This window comes from Pinus tabuliformis, chromosome 7 (genome assembly GCF_031772625.1).
Source record: "Pinus tabuliformis cultivar Carrire ecotype Pingquan chromosome 7, CPIR1, whole genome shotgun sequence".
Taxonomy (NCBI): Eukaryota; Viridiplantae; Streptophyta; class Pinopsida; order Pinales; family Pinaceae; genus Pinus; species Pinus tabuliformis.
In genome coordinates, this window is record NC_142293.1 from 1703084415 (window position 1) to 1703092327 (window position 7913).

The window sequence follows — 7913 nt, forward strand, 5'->3', positions numbered from 1 at the left end:
TTAGTTTGTTGCGGGATTGCTTGAGGAGGGTAAATTCCTATGATATTTTTGCCAGTATTTCTCTCAGATAGAAATGCCAATTGGGCGTCATTTTATTGTACTCAGTATTAATGTTGTTGCATAATAATAAAACCCTTAGCTGCTGCATCAGTTTTCCCACTTTGGGATTTTCCGAGGACATGTCCAAAAATAAGTGTCAATTTTTATGTGTGTGATAGTATTTCTCAGTTCCTATTTTTGCTTCCGCAGTATTTTATTTGTGAAGAAATTGTAGTGTGATTAATTCGATATTAATCAAAAAAATTAATAAACTGTAAATCAGTTAGGAGAATTAATTCCAATTGTTTCATTTCAAGGAATTTTCACACTCTCCTTCAACTTGGGGATTCTTTGAAGGCTTGATCTTTAGTACTTGTTGAAGTATATCAATCATAGCCTTTTTTCTTGTCTACCTTGACCTTGGATGAACTTTTATCTTGTCAAATATTTCAACCCTAGGACTCAAGTAGATTTCCTTTCAAGATTTTTTACTTGGAAAGTCATCCTAGCTTCTCCCAAAGCTCATACTTCCATTAAACCTTTCCATTGAATGAGCCTCCTTGCCTCACTTAAAACTTATCATAGATACATCTACCATGAGTGAGGGATACTGGGACTCCTCCCATCAGTGAAAATCCGAGAACATAAGGGAACATATGTTGTGGCGACAGTGGACCTTTGTCCCCTGGTGTTGTTGTGCCCTCTAGCTCTAGCCTATATACTAGGCCTGCTAGTTTGTGCAGCAACAGTTCCTTCTTTTCCTCGGCCTGAGTTTGACATTGTTGATGATCCCATGGAAGCCATGGGCCCCTTGGATCCCCCTCCGTGTGATCCTCCTACCAGGAAGAGATCACTTTGACTTCGTGACACTTTATAGGATGCTGACAAACACGTTGTTGCAAGAGGAACCTTCACAGAAAGCAAGAAGCCATGTCATTATCAAGGATATATTGTCGCTATGAGCGACATGATACAGGTTGAACCATATACTTTTTGAAAGCAGAGAAAGAGCAAGTATGGAAAGATGTTATGGCTGGGGAATATGAATCTATCATGAAGAATGATGTATGGGAAGTGGTTATAAGACCCGAAGGAAAGTCTATTGTGACTTCAAAATGGTTGTACGAGATTAAGCATGGTGCGGATAGAAGTATCGATAAATATAAGGCGAGGTTCATGGCTAGAGTTCTCTCCCAGAAAGAGGGAGAGTATTATGATGACATATTTGCACTGATTGCCCACTATACTACTATTTGATCTATTGTTACCCTTACTGCTAGCCAGGGATGGACTCTTCATCAGAAGGATGTGAAGACCGAGTTTCTACATGGCATTCTTCAAGAAGAAGTATATGTTGACCAACCACAGGGATTTGAGGAGGATGATAGGAAGACTCATGTATGCAAGCTGAAGAAAGCACTCTATGGACTAAAGCAAGCCCCCAGGGCTTGGTATGCCCGCATTGATAGCTACTTGATGAAACTTGGTTTCACAAGGAGCAATGTCGACCTGAACCTCTGCTTCAAAGTTGTCCAAGGTATGCCCCTAATTTTGGTGATATATGTGGATGACTTATTCTTGACAGGAGGAGAGCCTCTGATTCTTGAATGTAAGAGGGAGATAGCCTCTAAATTTGAGATGAAAGACCTTGGATTGATGCACTACTTCCAGGGCTTGGAGGTGTGGCAAAGACCTAGAGATATTTTCCTTTCTCAAGGGATATATGATGTCAAATTGCTGGAAAGATTTGGTATTTTGGAATGTAAGTCCATGGCCACATTGATTGAGATGAACTTCAAGAAGTTATGTTGAGAAGCTGCAGAACCTGATCTGGCAAATCCCTCTAAGTACTGACAATTGATTGGGGCAATGATGTTTCTAATGAACAACCGATCAGACATATGTTTTGTAGTTAACAATCTCAGTCAATTTATGACTGAGCCTCTACATGCACACCGGGTCATTGTTAAGCATGTGCTCAGATAGTTTCATGGGACTATTAATCTTGGACTAAGATATACTGCTAGAGATGTGAGACTTCATGGTTACACTGACGCTGACTAAGCCAGAAATGTTATTGACAGGAAGAGCACATCAGGGTGTTGTTTTAGTCTTGGATCTGCCATGATATCTTGGATGAGCAAGAAGCATAAGTCTATTGCCCTTAGCACGACTGAGGTTGAGTATATTGTTGCTAGGATGGCTAGCTATGAGGCATTATGGTTGAGGAAGCTCTTTGGAGAGTTGTTTGAGAAGGTTCTAGATATGACAGTGATATATTGCGAAAATAAGAGTGGGATCCGACTGGCAGAGAATCCCATGTTCTACGACAAGTCCAAGCATATTTAAATTAGATATCACTACATTCAAGATATGGTGCAGAGAGGAGCCGTAAGACTCCATCGCACTTTGACCGATGAGCAGATAGTTGATATTCTTACCAAGGCTTTGTCGAAAGGGAAGTTATTGGTCTTTAGAGAACAACTTGGACTGGTGGATGTGACCCTCTCAGGAAAGGGTCACGCCTAATCAAGGACACTAAACTATGCTTTTCCCCCCTTGTTTGAGCTCCTAGGGAGTGGAATTGAGTCAGAGAGTTCCTGGGGTTGAGGGAACTTTGGACAATAGGTGTCAGTGATCCTTACCCCCTGTGGTAAGTTCTATCTCTCTTATTGTCACTATAGGGTGTGTGTGATCCTTGTCATTTGTGACAAGTTGTATCTCTCCCTATCACTTCTAGGATATGACAGAGTATACCCCAGTATGCATCCTACCCACAAGCTAGGCTTGTAGGGATTGTCACCCATCTAGCCAATGGGTGAGGAGACTTACGTGTGTGTGATCCTTACCTATTATGGTAAGTGGTATCTCTCCCAAGTGATGGGATTCAGGTGTTCTACCACTTGATTCTTAAGGGTCAAGGTGGGAAGATCAGTGGACGATAGGTGTGTGTGATCCTTACCTTTTATGGTAACTGGTATCTCTCCGAAGTGATGGGATGTAGGTGTTCTACCACTTGATTCTTAAGGGTCAAGGTATCCTTTGCGGTAAGTTTTATCTCTCCTATTGTTAGTCAATAGGTGTTCGTGATCCTTACCTCTAATGGTAATCGTATCTCTCCTATTTTCATTGGATATAGGCTGGCAGATTTATCTCCCCTATGATGATTCTTCTTCTTTAGATCGAGAGGGTTCAACGGATGAGTAGATATGAGCAAAGACGAAATATTACAATGATGATGATGACGAGACATTTGAGATGAGACTTATGATGCATTCCGAAATCGTCCCTAGCTGAGAGGGAGTGTTGAAATTTGGTAGCTCAGGGAGAAATTCCCTCCTTTGGGAAGCCTTCCTCATCTTCTGGAGCCCTTCTATCCCTTGGAAGAATTTGATTTGCATAAGGAAAAATGTTATTTTTAATGTGAAACCCACGTCGATACAAAAGTACAAATCGGTTGGGCAAGGAAATTCAATCTCATCAACCAACAAATAAATACACCTCATGTCATGTCACGTCAATTGAAGCATTCTTTGATAGCTTTCTTGAGCATTTTTGAGCGAAGGAACAAGCTTTCCAAGCATCAGATATTCAAGAGGAAGCCTTCGTTGAACATGAGGAGGATCTTGAAAAAGATGACCCAACTAACCCCTTGAACGTTGACATTAGTGATTACTTGCACATTAAAGAAGGAAAGTGGGAGATCGATGGACATCATTTTGATAAGGACCCTATCTATGATACCGATGATGATGATATTAAAAGGGGCCTCGTCTTTCCCTACCTTCCTTATAATCCTGGGGGTATATTCAAGTCATCCACTGATACCCTCATCATTCCCTGATCCATGATCATTAATGATGATGAGCTTAGGCCATTTCCCCCTTCTAGATATGGTTATGACCTTTCATACCACCTAGCCCTCCATCCTTCTCATCATATTTCTAAGGACCCCATAAAGCTTGGCATCACTACGAAGGATCTTGATAAGGAGATCATGAGCTCAATTATCCAATAGTCCATTCTCTATTTACAAGAAAGGATCTGATTCTGCAAATTGATGTCCTTCCCTTCATCCATTACTCCTTTCTATGATGTATGGATCTCATATTTTCCTACCTCTCACCCTTGTGATATTCCATATGATTATTCTTATCTTTGCCCTTAGATTTACGGAATGAGTAATCATAAGGGCAAGTGTCTTTATATTGATCTAATGATATATTGGTTGCATTGGCTCTATGATTACACTTAGCATTTGCATAATGTAATATGCATGTTAGAATAGGATGCATTGCATATTGCTTTGGCATAGCTAACATCATCATGTCATGTTCTCATGCTTGAATAGATGCATTTAGATTAAACTTGCATTTAAAATATAGTTTATTTTAAACTTGTATGGTTTTATTATTTTGATGAAAACATGGGCAATAAAGTACACCCAAGACGGATGCGTCCAACATTTGTTCGTGATGTGCAAGATACAAGTCTGCAATCCCAAAGGATTGTCGATGTCCTCATGACCTATTCGGGTACATGGTTCGTGCACTCTATAAAGAGCTCATGTCCCAGTTGGAGCAAGATGTTACCCACCACCAATGAGTGACCCCATACAATAAATTTTTCTCCTAGATTTATCTTCAGCAAGCAGCCACCAGTGTAGCCAATATATTGTGCTAGTTGATCTCTAGTCCCTAAGCCAATCATATGTCCCCTAGCCCATCTATCGAGAACATATGTTTGAAGGTGGGCCATCTAATCCTAAAGGTACGTCTTTCATTGTGCAATCGGGTTCTTATGCTTGTTTTTCCTTTGGCATACTTGGGTATGGATTATTAGGTGACTTGGAAGGAGGAAGGGTTTTGACTGTAGTCTTTTTCCCTCACCTTAAATGGTCGGGTTAATCCTCAACTCTAGTCCCATGGGATCTCCCCTATTGGTTTATAGCTTCGGGATGGGCACTACTTGGGAAAACCCGATTTTGGTAATATGGTCTTGTTTTTTTGTTTCATATTTTTCACTCCCCTCCGCACATTACATGCCTTATTTCATCATCTTACCTCTTTGGGTCTACATGACCACTGGGTCCATAAGGCTTTGATACTCCCCCTCCCCTTGTCACATGTCTGGGTCGAGCCTAGAACGTTGCCCCAGAGGTTGATGCAACTAAAAAAAAGGATTAAAGCATATTATGGCCACATACAAAAGGAAATAATACCACAAAATGCACAAGATGGTCGGAATAATATATTAGTGTGTGGGCTAAAGCCAAACATGAGCTCCACCCCTCCATTATGGCCATAACCCTAGTTCCTAAGGCCCCTTGAGTGCCCCCTGTATCATTAAGGAACCCATGCATGTTGCAACCCCTAGCGGGCGATGAGTTGCCCCACCTTAATGGGGTAATCACTGCTTATATCATATACAACATGCTCTCATCTCCTGGAACCATGAGCAATACAATAAAAGAAAAATCAAGAAAAGGCAAAAGGCAAATGAAGAAGTGTGGTGTTACACCTATTTTTTCAACATTCCAAAGAAGCAGGATCCAAAGACTTGAAGGAATTTTTTCAAAGTCAGAATCATCAACCAATAGTCGGTCATGTCATTGCAAACCCATTCTACACAATTGTAATGTATATGATGCTAGTACGATCGTTTAATTATGTAACAACTTAGGTAAGCCTATGGTTTTGGCAACAAATTTCATCTTAGGAGGTTTTTCGTCTCACTAATTATCTGTGTTTCAAAATAGGGATGATCAACAGGGTTTTTCCCTCCAGCCTCACCCCAAAGATAGGGTGGAATTTATCGTCGAGGTCTCAAGTGAGTCCTATTGTTTTAGTTGAATCTATTGTAAAAGCGATTTGGGGATAATTTAAGCTGATTGGCTAGATTATTTTATTACAAATCACTTGATCTACAAAATGATATTGTGTCGCAGAATTGGGTAAGTTTTATAAGGGTCTATAACAAACGGGTATTCCCCCCTTTAAGGGTTGAATTTGTAAAATCTTATGTAAAAAAATATTTTAGTGCATGGTTCCTCATACTTAGTCACTATGGCTAAAATATTTGAGTGTGAAAAATAATTAATCCCCTCATGAATCAATTAATTAATTTTTCTAGAAAAAATAAAATTAAATCCTAAGCCATAAAATTAATTAATTTAGAGTCAAAATTAAAATGTTAGAAAATTTAATTTCTCAAAGTGTAAAAATTCCTGGGTCTAGAAGAAGTTACTTTTTTGGAGATCCCGCACCAAGGGAATATTGGAAATTTCAAGAAAATTTGGACCCTTGGACCTTGGCAGTTAAGTCAAAGTCAATTTTTTCAGGAAATTAGTTCAAAATAATTATTTTTGAAGTAACAAAAAATGGTTTTAATGAGAAATTCGAAAATTCCTCAAAAAATAAGTATTTTCGATGACCGATATTAAAAGTTGATCAAAGATTTATCAACAGTTGAGACCATTTTGACGGGAATCAAGCCAACTAGCTATTATTTTCCACTTGGAGGAATTTCTCTATAAATAGAAGGCATTTTGCTTCTATTTGGATCATGATGATCTTTGGCTTGATGTAATTTTGTAAACACTGGTGTGAATCCACTATTTTACTGGGAACGTTTGAACTTCATAATAAAAGATTTTGGGGTACAGTTCATGGTACCTTTGTCTCATTGATCTATGGTATGTGTTGGGTATGTGCTTTCCTATATTGTGCTTCAATATTATCTGAATCATTATTTCATTTGTAGATGATAGGAACATTCTATTGGTAAGTTTTGGGCTTATCTTAGGTGATCTGATTCATTGTATGTTCTAACGATTTTTCTTAAGAAAATATATAGAGTTTACAGGTGGGCATAGGTCGACCTTGTTTGGACTTCAAATATTTTATGTGATTTTCTTACTTCGCTAAGGTTGTGGTCAACATCTATTTTTCGAAATACATCTAGCAATTATCAAATTTTATAAAAAAATTATCCTTCAAAAATCTTTTAAGCATTGTATACTTGTATATTTTGTAAATATATTTTTTATAATAATTTTTGTAAATAAATTTTATTTTTCTTAACCCTTGTTTCGCGGCTAGGGTTTGGGGTTTAATTCTTGAATTTTTGTATATATATTTGGGTTTGGGTACTTGTAAAATTATTTGTGCAGGTGTGATCAAAGAAGATTTGTTGGATTGGAATTAGATCTAGGCCCTTGAGGGTAAGTTCTAGTCTCTAGAATTTTTGCAAGGCCAATAACTGAAAAATTTTGCAATGAAATTGAAGATCTGAAGCATATTCGAATTTTGGAAAAGGTTTTAAATTTTTTTTTTTGGGGGCCTCTACACCCAACGTCCCCCTTAACCCTAGTTGTTTATCCTTTTAAGCCCCTGTGTCAGCCTTTTCTAGCCTTCCAAGGCTATCCACATGCCTCTAAAGGCCTCAGCCTACCCTTGTAGTCCAACCATGGGCCTTTTAAGGCCTCGACCTCCCATTGTGACCCCTGCCGTAAGCCTTGGCAACCTTCTTTGGGCTTGTTGTGGGCCTAGCAGCCCCTAAACCCCTCGCCGCAACCCTAATTGGGGTTTCCTTGCCTTACCACGGGCTTGTTTAGGCATTCCCTTCTCCTCGACCCTCCTTCCCTACCTCTGTCTAGCCTTCTCCTTCCTCTGTTGCGCTTCTTCCCCCTCTATATCCCTCCGTCTCCATTTCTCTCCCCTTTTTCCCAAGTTGCAACTGACAACCCCTTGTGGGCCTTCCTGGCCTTAGCGAAAGCCTATAGAGTCTTCTTTCCTTGCCTCTTGCCCTCTTCCTAACCCTCATCTACCTTCTTTTCATCTCTGTGGTAAGTATTTGATTTCATGACTAAGTAT